General features: G+C 32.3%; 1 long non-coding RNA gene across 1 annotated transcript; it reads right to left on the reverse strand.

The window, feature by feature from the left end:
* Nucleotides 1-1134: 1134 nt before the first annotated feature.
* Nucleotides 1135-12600, reverse strand: LOC136271798 (uncharacterized). The gene is made up of 4 exons (XR_010709794.1): nt 12425-12600; nt 3507-3565; nt 3205-3342; nt 1135-2444 (listed from the first exon to the last, which is right to left on the reverse strand). It is a non-coding gene; the product is annotated as an uncharacterized lncRNA (long non-coding RNA).
* Between the last annotated feature and the right edge of the window lie 745 nt (nt 12601-13345).

Consider the following 13345-nt stretch of genomic DNA (forward strand, 5'->3'; position numbering starts at 1 on the left):
TATTTGCGTTTGTACGAGGTTTGTTCGGAAAATATTAAAACATTTACTATTATTCCCTTGGGAATAAAGATAATTCATTCAAATTTTACCAGAAAGTAAACAAGGTTACTCTTTTTACCTGCAAATTCTAAAGCTAAAAAATCTTGCCTACATTCATTGACCCAGAGCAACCACAAACTCTTCGCATATTCATTTTAACGTTTCTCCTTGCTCCTATGTTTTAAGCACCTTAAACACAAACGAAAAACATGAATTATTCTTCATTTTTAAACTGTTCTTTTCATTTCAAAATTGCAACAGTTACATATTCTCTCCATTTTTGTTTTTTGTGAAAAAATCGAGTTAATTCTTCCCAAAAGTCGACTTACTGCGAAACGTTTTTTACATTCAGTCTGTATATATATTAGACCTGTTGACATCAGTTTGTGAGTAAACAAAATTGATTCTAAGCCCCTTTCTTTTCATTTTATTTAAGCAATTAGTTGACAAACCCCGATAATCTGACGCATTTGAACCCTTTCCATCGTATAATTTTCGTTTAAGCAATTTCTTGATCAGAAAAGGTCTTCTTTGGATACGTCCACCAACTTGATGTATTTTCGCTTCGCCGTCTTGACGTCAAAATATAACAAAATGTCAGATTTCTATTGCTCGGTAAATTTTCGTATTTGAAATCGAACATAAGTGAACCTTGCTTAAAAGTTAGTCACAAGAAATAGCAAAATGAATTTACATGTATATGATTTGATTTTTTTATGTAGGTCTAACAACAATTAAACTTGAAATGTTTAATTTTTTAAAACTCCATGTTTAAGACAGCGCCGGGTACCCGGACATCGACATGTTTGGTTACCGTCTTTAAAAAATTATTAATTGTTTTGTAATATTACTTTGCTTATATTTTGTTTAGGTTTCTTCAATATTCAAGCCAATTTTCACTAAAATATATCACTTACAAAGGGAAATATTTGTGATGTCTCAATAATTTTCAAACAACCTTTCTGTTGTTGCAGAATTTAAAACTGTGTTTTTTTAAATCCCCAATAGTGCTTACTGTAAAACTAACACAGATCTTAATAAAAAGTTGGTTTCAATATTCCAAGTTAAATACAAATCAAAATTCCAAGCTTCAACTTAATAAGTACTAGTATGTTATAATCGGGATATTTTCAAATACATTCAATTTCCTCTAAATTTAAAAATCAAAATAACAACAAACATCTTTTTTCGATGCTTGGCTACTGTTGACCATTTCCACAGCTACGCTGCATTTCCTCTTACACCATCCAGAATTAGAGTATCGCCTAGAGCATGTGCACTTATGTCTTTGTCCAATGAACAATCATGCTCTGCTTGTGATTTAGAGGAAAATTTCCTCTTGATTCCATCGGACATAGAAAACGTGATCTTGATCTTAAATCAATATTGTTCTTTATTTTCCAGAGCTTGTTAGTTAAGAAAAAATATAATTATAATTAATTTTATTTAGCTCTAGATATAACGTAAACTCAGCGCCATAGCGCCAGGAATCGGTATCAATATGGCCCCTTTTGAGACCGGATTCCGTCAGGGGAAACCCGTACCCCCGAGGATCTGGTCTCGGCTAGATGGCACACTTACTAGTTTGGGTGCTATGAGCCATTTTAAATTCCTATATAATGCAATCGGGTTCGAAAAGCTTTAATTCATAGTCGATAAAAATACATGAAAATTCGTTATTGGAAGGTAGCTTATTGGCAGGTAGCTTGACTTTAGCATGTAAACTATCTTAACCGGAAGTTTTCATGAGGAAAAGTTTTACATTATCTCGTGACCGGCGTGTCTAAACGCAGAATAAAAACGGTGTTTCGGACGAACTCTAAACGAAGCTATTTTGTATCTTGATATAATAAAACAAAAAACTATCCTGACCTTATGGTTGAGATACTGTTATAAGCAAAAATTTTTTATATTGATCGAGGCAGGAAAACACTGACTTCATAACAATATTTAACTACCTTAGGTTTGGGTTAAAGCAGGCACGTATCATAAGGGGGCAGGGGCAAGGAGATGGGGTGGGGGGCTAATCCCCCTCCTTTTCTCGCAGTAAATATTTTCCTTAAATTTACGCATTAAAAAATGAATAATCATGGAGTTCCCCCCAACTGTTTAACTGTTTTGAGAGTATGTAAAGAAATTGATTTTTTTTGGTCAAGATGTTTTATGAATCTGCCCCCCCCCCCCTCCACTTTCATTAACGATGCTACATGTACGTGCCTGTAATGGTAGATCTGGCGTCCTATTTCCTTTTTAAGAGAGTCTTAAGCCTGTTATCTTGACACTTAAATTAATCTGCAATTATAAGGGAAAGACATTTAGAAAATCTGTTCCCCTCAGACCTTGGATGTGGCATCTGGTTATCTGTTCTGATGTATTGAGGAATTCATCACCCCATTCTGGTTAAACTAAACAAAAAAAAATGAATGGGTTTTATTCCTGTGCAGTTTTCTAATTGAAAGGTTCAAAAAGTTAATTAAATATGCAGAGAATGAAAATAATCAACGATAAACTATTTAAATTTTCCAAGCATCACAACGAAAGATTATCTGCCCTTGTTCCTTAGTATCAATGCGTTTGAAAATCTGCTCATTTGCATAAAATCATGTATACCTGTCTAAAATTGCTAAAGTTCAACTATATTCCGTCAATTTGAATGATTGTGTTGAACCCTTTTATTTTCATTAAAATACCAGTGATTGTAAAAAGTGCTGGCAGCAAGTTGTGGCTTGAAAGGAAACATTTCCTTGAAACGTGAATTGACTCAGTTGTCGCAAAATTTCTAAAACTTGAACGATCAGTGAAAAAATTAAGCATGTTGCTGGTTCTGCTATAGTTGCTCCCAGCACTTTTTAGATTAAAAAATTAAATTTCTTTAAAGTGACACAAACACCAATTTAATCTTTCATTCGTATATCGTTGAAATTTTACGATAAATGAAGCCATATTAATTAAGTCGCTCTCTTTTCAGCGTATCACGTGATAAACAGCTGATGCGGGGGCTGTTTTCCGGTGAAGAATGTTAGGAAGATCGATAGTAACATAATGATGTATTGACTTTATCATTGCCATATTTGGATGAGTTTGTACACATTGTCTGAACTTAAGTCTGTTTTAGTGCTTTATTTCATACGGTAATCCATGAGCGTCCTTAACCTAGTTGTGTACCTGTTGTGAAGGTTCCACAGCCTGTCGACACATTACACGTGGTATTGCTACAGTCACAATAACCTTGACATCTTTCTCCATATGTAGGATAAGGACATTTAGTTGTACAATTAAGCCCACTGTATCCTGGCATACACACTAAATCGAAATCGAAATACATGATTTCGTTAACATTTGCGAATTTTTTTTTTTCAAAAGTGCCATAATGATAAATGTATTTCAGCATAAATTGTAATTACATGATAATAAACAAAAATGTGTATGAACTTTAGTTAATATTTTATATTCTAATCATGACTTACATTCACATCTTTCGTTCTTGATGTTCCAATTAAATCCTACACAACACCCTTTGTAGTTTCTAGTTAAGTAAAAAGAAAATTGGTTTTACTACATGTTATTAAAATCAAATCCTAGTAATACATTGTTTTAAGCCGGGCTCTGCTGAAAGCAGAGTCCTGGCTGAAGGCAGGCAATTCGCCAATGTTGCTATAAATAGCACAACTTCAAAAGTAAACAAAAAACAAACAGCGTCAAAGTAAAAGCTTCCACTTTACCAAATTGTTACACAAAGAGTCATTTTGCTCTTTTTTTTTTTTAATTTCTAGAGAATTGTCTATCTTTTAAGTGTTTTTATGAATAACTTGTTTTAAAAACAAGACCATGCATTTTGGACACATACAATGCGCATGCATTTCCATGAACTGCTTTGCTGCGCGTTGAAGAAACGGAGAAACGGAGATTGAATATATAACGCTTTTTGCAAAATTCAAGGCAGCAACTGTTGAACTTTTTTCTACTAGACAGACATATTTTTGTTCATAGCCGCTTACAAAATTTGGTCGCTCTCTGGCGTTTTGCCGACATTAAAAGCGGTGTGTAAACGTATTTCGAAATGTCGGGAATTCAGTCAGTTTAAATGTATTATATGAGACCGGTTAGGGTAATTAATACATCATACTTATGTAAGCATAACTGTTAAAGGTTCCCGGGGTTACTTTCATTAAATGAATGGACGAGGCTCTATGTATTGGCCTGAAAGGTATTGATAGTAATTGACTGCCTATGGTGGACGACTGAAAGAGTTTCCGGAATTTAAGGATTACCTGGAACAGGATGTGAAGTACATGTATTGGACTAGTGGACAAAGTGGACAACAGTTTTGGGTAGCGTAGTGATTGGCGGAGAAGAGATGATTGGATAATAAGGCAATGAACCGTCTCACGTCTTATATTGCTGATATTTTGTATAGTTGAAAATATTGGACATGTATATTAATATTTTTATGTAAATAGAATTGCTGTTGTTATAGTCACACATATAAAAAAGTTGAAGATTAATATTTCTAAAACAAGCGATGAAATAAGAACTTTCAAATAATAAAATCCTTCCATTTTCTCCTTTAAAGCTATAGAGGTTGAAAGCGTTGTAAAAATAAAAAAGCAAACAAATCTTGTAAGCATGTCATGCGTAATCTATATATTTTATTTTTAATTTTCATTTTGGTCACTAATGGTACAGTCCAAGCTCGAAAAAAAAAACAAATATCTTATCCCTCAACTACCTACATATTCCTTTAAACGCATATTGATTTTGTGTGTGTTTGTTTTCAAAACAAGAATTGTATAAAACAATTTTATTCGATCAAAACGCCACATGGATTTATCTTCAGTTAAAAACTTACAATCTTTAGCTTTTTATAAGGCAAAAGATAATAGAGTTTTCTTTAATAAATTAAAGAAGGTGTTTGTAAAGGTTGTTACACGGCTTGGCAAGAGTGCGCTGTGCACGCCAGATGCAAACTTGTAAAAACTATTTTGTCGCATGGTCCTTGTTACTTGATTAAATAATCATACTATTTATGTTTGATTGGGAGGGCCTGTACTTAGATACACAAAAAGTGGTAACAACGTTGTTTTTGACAAACTTATCGTGTTAAATAGTTCGTGTACCGTGGGTAATCGTACATGAAGCGTGCGGGATCATGCGTGTATCAGAACAATTTGTTTGCATTTTTTACTGTGCGTATTCTTGCGTGATTATGTGGTTTTTTATCCCCTCGCACAACTTGTTGCGAAGGGGATATAGCATCGCAAAAGTGCGCATGTATGTGTGTATGCATGTATGTATGTGTGTCAATTTCAGCCTTTTTAGCGAAATTCAAAGACAATTCTCGCATGCATGCTTATCAAACTTCGTACACTTCATGAGCATGTCTAAAGACCAAATCCTATTTGTTTCAAAGAATTGCTGTTATACATTAAAAACAAGTTAAAATTACAACACTAAGAAATTTTATGTACGACTTCCGGTTCGTGATAGCAAACATTTCAAATCAACAATTTGAATTGTTGGATGTAAGCCCTGTAAAGATAAGAAGAAAACGTTTTTGAGAAATGGGGAGTTGAAAGGGTGTTCAAAGTGAAAAACTGAGTCAAGCGGGAGAATTGGTCACTTTAATTAAATCGGAACAAGTAGCCGTCTGAGCCGAATTTCGGGCTATATTTAACGAATTGCTTAGAGAAGAACATGTTCATAATTCAGAAGAGACTTTGACGAATATCGTCAACATGACTAACAGGAATTTCATTTCATGTAAATCGCTGATTTTAAATATTGGGGTTAAAATTCCGACATGTTAACTCGAATTTTCTCATAGAGCAGACTATAAATCGCCAGATCTTGGCTACCTGTCATTTTCAATATGAAACTTAAGTTTGCCTACACTAATTGCGCAGCACTGTGAAATTATCAGCGGATTTAAACGCTCATAAAACGAGGCATCTGTTTGTATAAAATATATATGTAAAGTTATTTTATCATGATGTAAATGTAATACAAAACAGTATAGTTGTGTTGTTACTTCTTTTATAAATATCGTTTTTGTACGAATCAGTTCATGTACGAGTTATTAGAAAATTAGAACTCTTCTGTGTTAAGAGGTGCACGATTTTTGCATCACTTTTTCCCGCTACAACACACTAGTCAGACGCTGTTAGCAATGTCGCACTACTTTGGTTCGCCACGATGTAAGTATTTACAATATTTACTTCCTACATCTAGTTTTTATAATCATTCATAATGCCATATTGATGTGTTGTTTATTTACGAGTCACTACATACTGTATCGAGTCATGACGAATTTATTTACCATAAACGTATATCCTGTCAATAGATTATCCTCGTAATATAACAGAAATTAGTTTGTTAACGTGCATCTAATAGTTATAATTCATTATATTGTGTATTTATATTCATACCTTTATCTACGGTCCATCAGTAGCGTCATAAATAGGTCAAATATATGTATGCTTTCAATATATGCTAGTTTTCTTCATAATATGTGCTAAATGCATGATCTGCTCAGAACCTTAATATTGTCGTAGGGAAGTTGTGAAAATGTGTAATTTTGTGTCATATATGTTTTGATTATGTACTTTTTGTAGTAGTTTTGTTTTATTGTAGCTTTTTACCAAGTTCACGAATAAATCGTTATCTAAAGTACGATTGGTTAGCTATCTGCATTCTTGAGGCAGAATAATAGTACATGGTATTTTGTAATGATACTTAGTGTGGTCCCCTAAACTAATAGTCACGGGACATAATTGTGTCCATAATTCTCCCGAATGGAGATAATAAACAAATTTCAATATTACAACGGCATACCCTTAGTTGAGTTAAAGGTCATATGAAACGATATTCTGACCATATTGAGTTATATACGGGAATGAGTTCATAAGTGCCTATTTGATAAGACTGACATTGTTTTTTGGATATTTTATGCAAAATGTGAGCGCCACAGTCGATCAAAATTACTTAATCGTGAAAAGGAACATTGACTTACGCGGCTTACCTCCCTTGCTTATGACGTCAGTAAGACCCAATCGCCTTATAAAGCTATGTTGTGAATACAAACATCCATGTCATTTGCAGCATTTTTAAAAAAAAATACTATTTTATATAAAAACTTGTATAATTATACAATAATCAACCATGTCAGTATTTTTTCTCTCAAGAAATAAAATCGTGTGCGTTTTTATTTACATGTAATAGCGTGTACATAATGATATTCAGTTTCGAGGGTGCACGGAGAATAAATGATTTTCTTCATAGATCCACATGCAAGTATAATATAATTTTAATATAAGCATATTTATATGTTTTAATTTGATCTTTTTAATGAAATTGACAAATTCAAAAATAAGTATGATCTTTTTTTTCATATTTGCACGTTCATGCAATTCATTAAGATTTTTTTTCTAAACAACTTGAAGGCCCCATTGTGCCTCATTCGCTTCACGATTATATTGTTTGTTTCACTTTCAAATTCACAAATATGTTACCATTTAATTATTTTTAGTCTAAGAGAAATTTCTTCAAATGTTTTGTTTTTGAAACGTGTACTTGAATGTGCGGTGTTTTGATTTTAAAACGTGTATGTGCGGTGTTTACTCACAGATCCCTTTTATCTCACTTTCTTCCGCAATGTTTTCTTTCGTTTTTTTTTATCATTATTGATGCTTGTTCTTAATAAAATCTGTTGATTATCTTCACGTTCGTTCACAACTATTTTTATCAAACAACCGATTTATTTTACAGATACATTTCTAAATCCTTAAATGCCATATTTCCGCGAACTAATTTAATAAAACGTTAATACACGTGAACACAAAGTATTTTCTAAAGATATTGCTACATGTATAATACAATAAGTCAGAAATTTATATTATTTCGAAATAAAATTTAAGAATAATTTTGCGGCATTTTATAGCAGCTCTTAAATACAAACTATGTACACAATGCCTCAAACATTTTCATTGGCCTGCCTTATATACTTTTTTATGTGACAAAATAAATCAAATCAATGTAAATGCTTTAATTCCCTTTAAATGTAGCTCAATCATTATACGTACCGAAGAAGAAAATGATGTTTCTATTTCAAAAGGATAAGGATAATTCGTTAATCAGCTGTAAATGTTGGAACATTTCTTTCGTTAAATTTCCACTCCAGTACGGGATCTTCATCACGATTTTACTTTTGTGAGAAGCTGATATTAGATTTATTTATTAACGACCAATTAAAACTAAGTCATCTGTAGGCTACTACGAAATCAAATGATCTCATTTGAAAAGAAAGACACGTTCATATATGCAAAAATTACTAAAATTTAATCGATAAACTACTGTAAAATTACACCAGTTTAAATGCATTGTTTACATCGGTGGGTCTTTGTGACGTCATAAATCCACAAAATCAAGAACGATAAGCGGGCAAGAATTTTTTCCGGTGCTCAGTTTTCACGGTTATTTCTCAGTAATGCAAAGGTAAAAAAATCTTACATCATGTATTTTAACATTTGTTTATATCAAGCTTTATATTCATGAAAGAAAATCATAGTGTTAAAAATCGTTTCATATGACCTTTAACAGTGCTGCGTAATGTGTGTCACTGGATAAAGAGAAATTATTAAACTATATTACCAAATATTAACACGTTTGTGGTGTCTTTTTGCTAGTACTGGGAGGAATTGTGCAAACACGTAAATGCACCCATCTCCCATGGATACACACGGAGCGTGTATTGGGATAGGAATAAACGATATATCTCAATTCAAAATTGTTTTTAACAAGTGAAATATTTCGTATCTTTTATAACATGTTTATTTCTGAATAATGCATTTCCCGCACCATATTTTCATTTTATTTGCCAAGATTTATTCTAAAACAACGACGAGTAGTTTTTAGAATAACGCAACAATATGAGTTTAAAACTTTTTATAAAAGAATATTGACATATTGATATTTACGTTCATGTATCATGTTAGCGCTTATTTTAAAAAAAAATCTCAATTTCGTCGTTAAATAGTAAGGTTTTCAACATCTCATCTAATCTTTCGATCGGCCGAGTTAGTTTTGCATGATTTTGTTATCAGTCTCTATAATTAAGCTACAGCTGCACTATCGTATCTTGACACATAATTTTAATCATATAGGCCTAAGCAAGAAAGATACGTAGAGCTGTTTAATGAAGAAGGTCAGGCTTACCCATTCCTAGTTCAAAACTAAACAGTTATATGTATTTCTAAATTTTTCTTTCAAATGAATATACGTTCTTCTCTGTTACATTGTATGAACACTCATTAGAATGAAAATTTTTAAAAGTGTCTTAAAATTTATAATAAATAGAAGTCAACCAATTATGTACCGTATATTATAGGAATATCGGAGGTGTTTACAAAGTCAAAATTCTTTTCTTCGCAGAGGGTAATTTAAAACATTTTAACATGAAATTTGATATACATGTTTATCATGATATTATCTAAATCAGGTTAAATTTTTGGTACGATCGAGCAATGTTTTACAGAGTTATGCCCCTTGGACCTAAAAATCCAATTATTTGCAAATTCCATTTATTTTCTCCGTGCATTTTTCAAAAGGGAGGGGGGGGACGTTAGTGTTTTACAAACATCTCTTGTTTCTTTTAAACATAGATAGGTCTTTCCACCTCTCAGATGAGATACTGTTTGTATTTTTATGTTTTTATTCTCTTTTTTTCTTCTTTTTTTTCTAGAGTTTTTTTTTATGTTATTGAAAGTTATGGTACCAAATGATCTTTTGCTTAAGAACTCTCAGAACTTACAAAGTTATTGCCCTCGTGTACGAAAAGCTTTTAATCGCTGCTCCTCTAAAACCATAAGAAATAGAGACTTAAAACTTTTACTAATGTCTTCATTACACTTAGAGGATTCTACAATCTTTTATACCGAAAGGATCTGAGGCCCCTTTCTAGCAGTTATTGCCTCTGAAAGTATTGACATTTTCAGAAAATCACTTCCAACTTTTTTATTATGTATCATAGAGACTTAAAAGTACTTGGGATATAACTGTCTACCTCTGCTGAACAAAAGGACATAAAGGTCAAAGGTCAAGGTCATTTGAACATCTGTTAATTAATGGGGTTTTTGATATATTTTTAGGAGGTACACAAAACATTTTTATGGATAAAGTAGGACAGCATATAACATTTAAAAATATAGACCCCTGGCTTTTTCCTTAAAAAATCTACAAAGTTATTGCCCCTATTGTACAAAATGTTGGTTATTGTTACTCCTCTGCAACCATAAGAAATAGGGACTTGAACGTTTTACCAATGTCCATATTACACTTAGAGGTTTCTTTATTCTATCATACCGAAAAGATCTGAGGCCCCATTATAGTAGTTATTGCCCCTGAATGTATTGAAATTTCCATAAAATCACTTCTTACTTTTTTATTATTTATCAATGAGACTTCAGACTACTTGGGACAGAAGTATCTACTTGGCCAAACAAAATGACATAAAGGTCAAAGGTCAAGGTCATTTGGATATCTATTAATTAACGAGTTTTAAGATCTCATTTGTAAAGGGTGGAACAGAAAATGTTTTTCATGGATGTAGTAGGACTTCTTGAGACATTTCAAAATATAATTCTTTAGCCCCTTCCTTGAAACAATTATAGAGTTATTGCCCCTATTGTACAGTTTGCGTGTTATATATTTTCCTCATCAAGACCTAAAACCTTTACTAATGTATTTAGTACATTTATAAGCTCCTTCATCCTATGCATACCGAAAGGGCCCTAGGCCCCCTTCTAGCAGTTATCGCCCCTGAAGATTCCTAATTTTGTTAAAATCACTTACAAATTTTGAACCTAACAATTTAGCGCCGTCAGACCACTTCAAATCTTGAAATTTTGATATTTACCAGTTAATATGACATCAAGGCAACGGGTAAATGACAAACAAATAACTGCATATTTCAGTTTTTGACTTTTTCTTTAAGATAATGAAGAGAAAATGTTTGATTGATTATATTGATACAAAACATTAAAAAATAATGAGGTGGAAAGACTTCTAATTGTTCGAGAACAATTAGCCTACTAGTTTTCTTTAACTCATTATTTAATTATGATAGAACTAAATATTCGTTGTGTACACAAAACAATTTAGTCGGTGTATGGATCCTATCCTATTGTTTACTCGTTGAAATAAAACAGTTAATGGGTACTAGACATGCCGCTTTTTAATAAAACAAAAGCATGTTGTAATACAAATCAAAGCAATCCCTTTTTGGAATTCTAATCTTAAAACTTTATTTATGATTTTGCGTGGTGAATTGTGTAGAATTGTCCGTTTGGATGTTTTATCGTTATCGTTCGTGTAACGTGGAAATTTAGCAGGTGATCGTCCGTGTATCCCGCTTAATCGTTTGTGTTTCGTGCGTGATCGTTCGGGTATTAGAATTGTGGATGTCATTTGTCAGCAATAACGTTGGTACTCCTGTACACTGTTCTGAGATATATTCACTCTGGTCAAAGTTTCTATGGATATTAAACATTATAAAGCAAAAAAGGCTTGTTTTCTAGACATTGCTCGAACAGATGATGTTTTTAAAACACTATTTAAACACAAAAAAAATTGCAAGAAAGAACACGAGGTGGAACATTGCTACCTGGGACAAATGGGTCTGTACATATTTTTTAGAATATGACCTGGGGTTAAATACAATATGATCGGAGAAATGATTATTCAATTAAAAGTTCCTATTCAAAAAAGAATCGTTAAAGCATCAGAATATACTTCCGACAGTAAAAATTTGCGTTTATCAGAGTGGAACTATGCAACAATAAATATTGTCAATTATGGCGTGCTTTCTCTAATTTTAAACATGTCGTATTTTATTCGAATACAAGTTTGTACGCTACTGGGCAGAGAACCTTGGAGAGACATTCCAATAAACTACAAATAAAGATGGTAATTTAATAGGTTACCTACTTGAATGCATATAGAAAACCAAGGCATAAAATTGTATCAGCAAACATATTCATATACGTGCATACATTGAACTACGTACATGTTCGTATAGAGGCAACATAATAATGCCGATTTCATTCATAAATACTACAATACATAAAGCTTATTCGAATGAAAATATACGCAAATTCCCTATATTATTAGTAGTAAGGGATACTTTATATGTGTATTTTTTTTTCTCCGTCAAAAAACCTTCACCGATTTAGCCTGATTTTGACATGTTGTCTGTATATTTTCATTAAATGGTGAAAAAAATTGCACTTTCTTGAAAAATAAAATATTTTCAAGCAATTTAATTTCATACCAGCATTACACGTTTCCTGGACACTATATTTTAACTATAACAAATACTCAAAACCAGTCTTACCCTTCACACTCTTGGCTTTCGTTGCAAATTCCTGAACAAATAACCAAGAACAATGATAACACACAGAAATACACTCTTTTGTAATACATCGCCATAACAAACATAGTATCCTGATTTATCGGAACAAAACCTTGGATAGAGCTTTTAAATTCTACAGTTCTAGAATTCTAGTGTTTTTAAACGATATGAAGGAAAATAACTTCCCTCTTCCTTTAATTTGCAAGCAAATGATTGAGTATTAGCATGAATGGCAACTGCAATTATTTATTTGCAACATTCCCCTGTTAACAACCAACGGATTTTATAAATGTAATAATATGTTTGGCGTACTTATATGTAGATGCATGTATGTAAGTGACAGATAAATTACAATATTATTAAATTTTATGCGTAATTCAGAAAGTGATAATGAATATCCATGTAATCCAAGTCAAAGAAACCTACAAACAAGCTACGATTTTAAAGAATGTTAATTATCTGAACACAGTGTACAGAACTGGCTGATTTTTGAAGAGTTGGTGGTATGTACTCACATTTTCTACAAAATTACTGTATCTTTAACCATAACAAGATAATCTGATTGTGGAGCATCTCATGTGTTCATTTAGAAATCAGTGATGATATTGGTTGCAATTTTAAGAAAAGGCTCTTCATTTTATAACAATTTGATTTTAAGGATGATAAATCTGTACTACTGTATTAAAAATAGACACGATTTTTTTGGCTTTAATACCGATTAGTCGGAAGAGTACTGTCATTTGTTTTACATATATTAAACATCACTGGTACTTCAAGATTACCAATCTGTTTTTATTTTTTTTCTCAATCAAGCTTCACTAATTAATAAACAACGAAAATTCCTCATAAAAATTCCGGAAATCATCTGGATTTTTTGGAGTTTGCAATTTTGCGCATGCGCAA

Source organism: Magallana gigas, chromosome 9 (genome assembly GCF_963853765.1).
Source record: "Magallana gigas chromosome 9, xbMagGiga1.1, whole genome shotgun sequence".
Classification (NCBI taxonomy): Eukaryota; Metazoa; Mollusca; class Bivalvia; order Ostreida; family Ostreidae; genus Magallana; species Magallana gigas.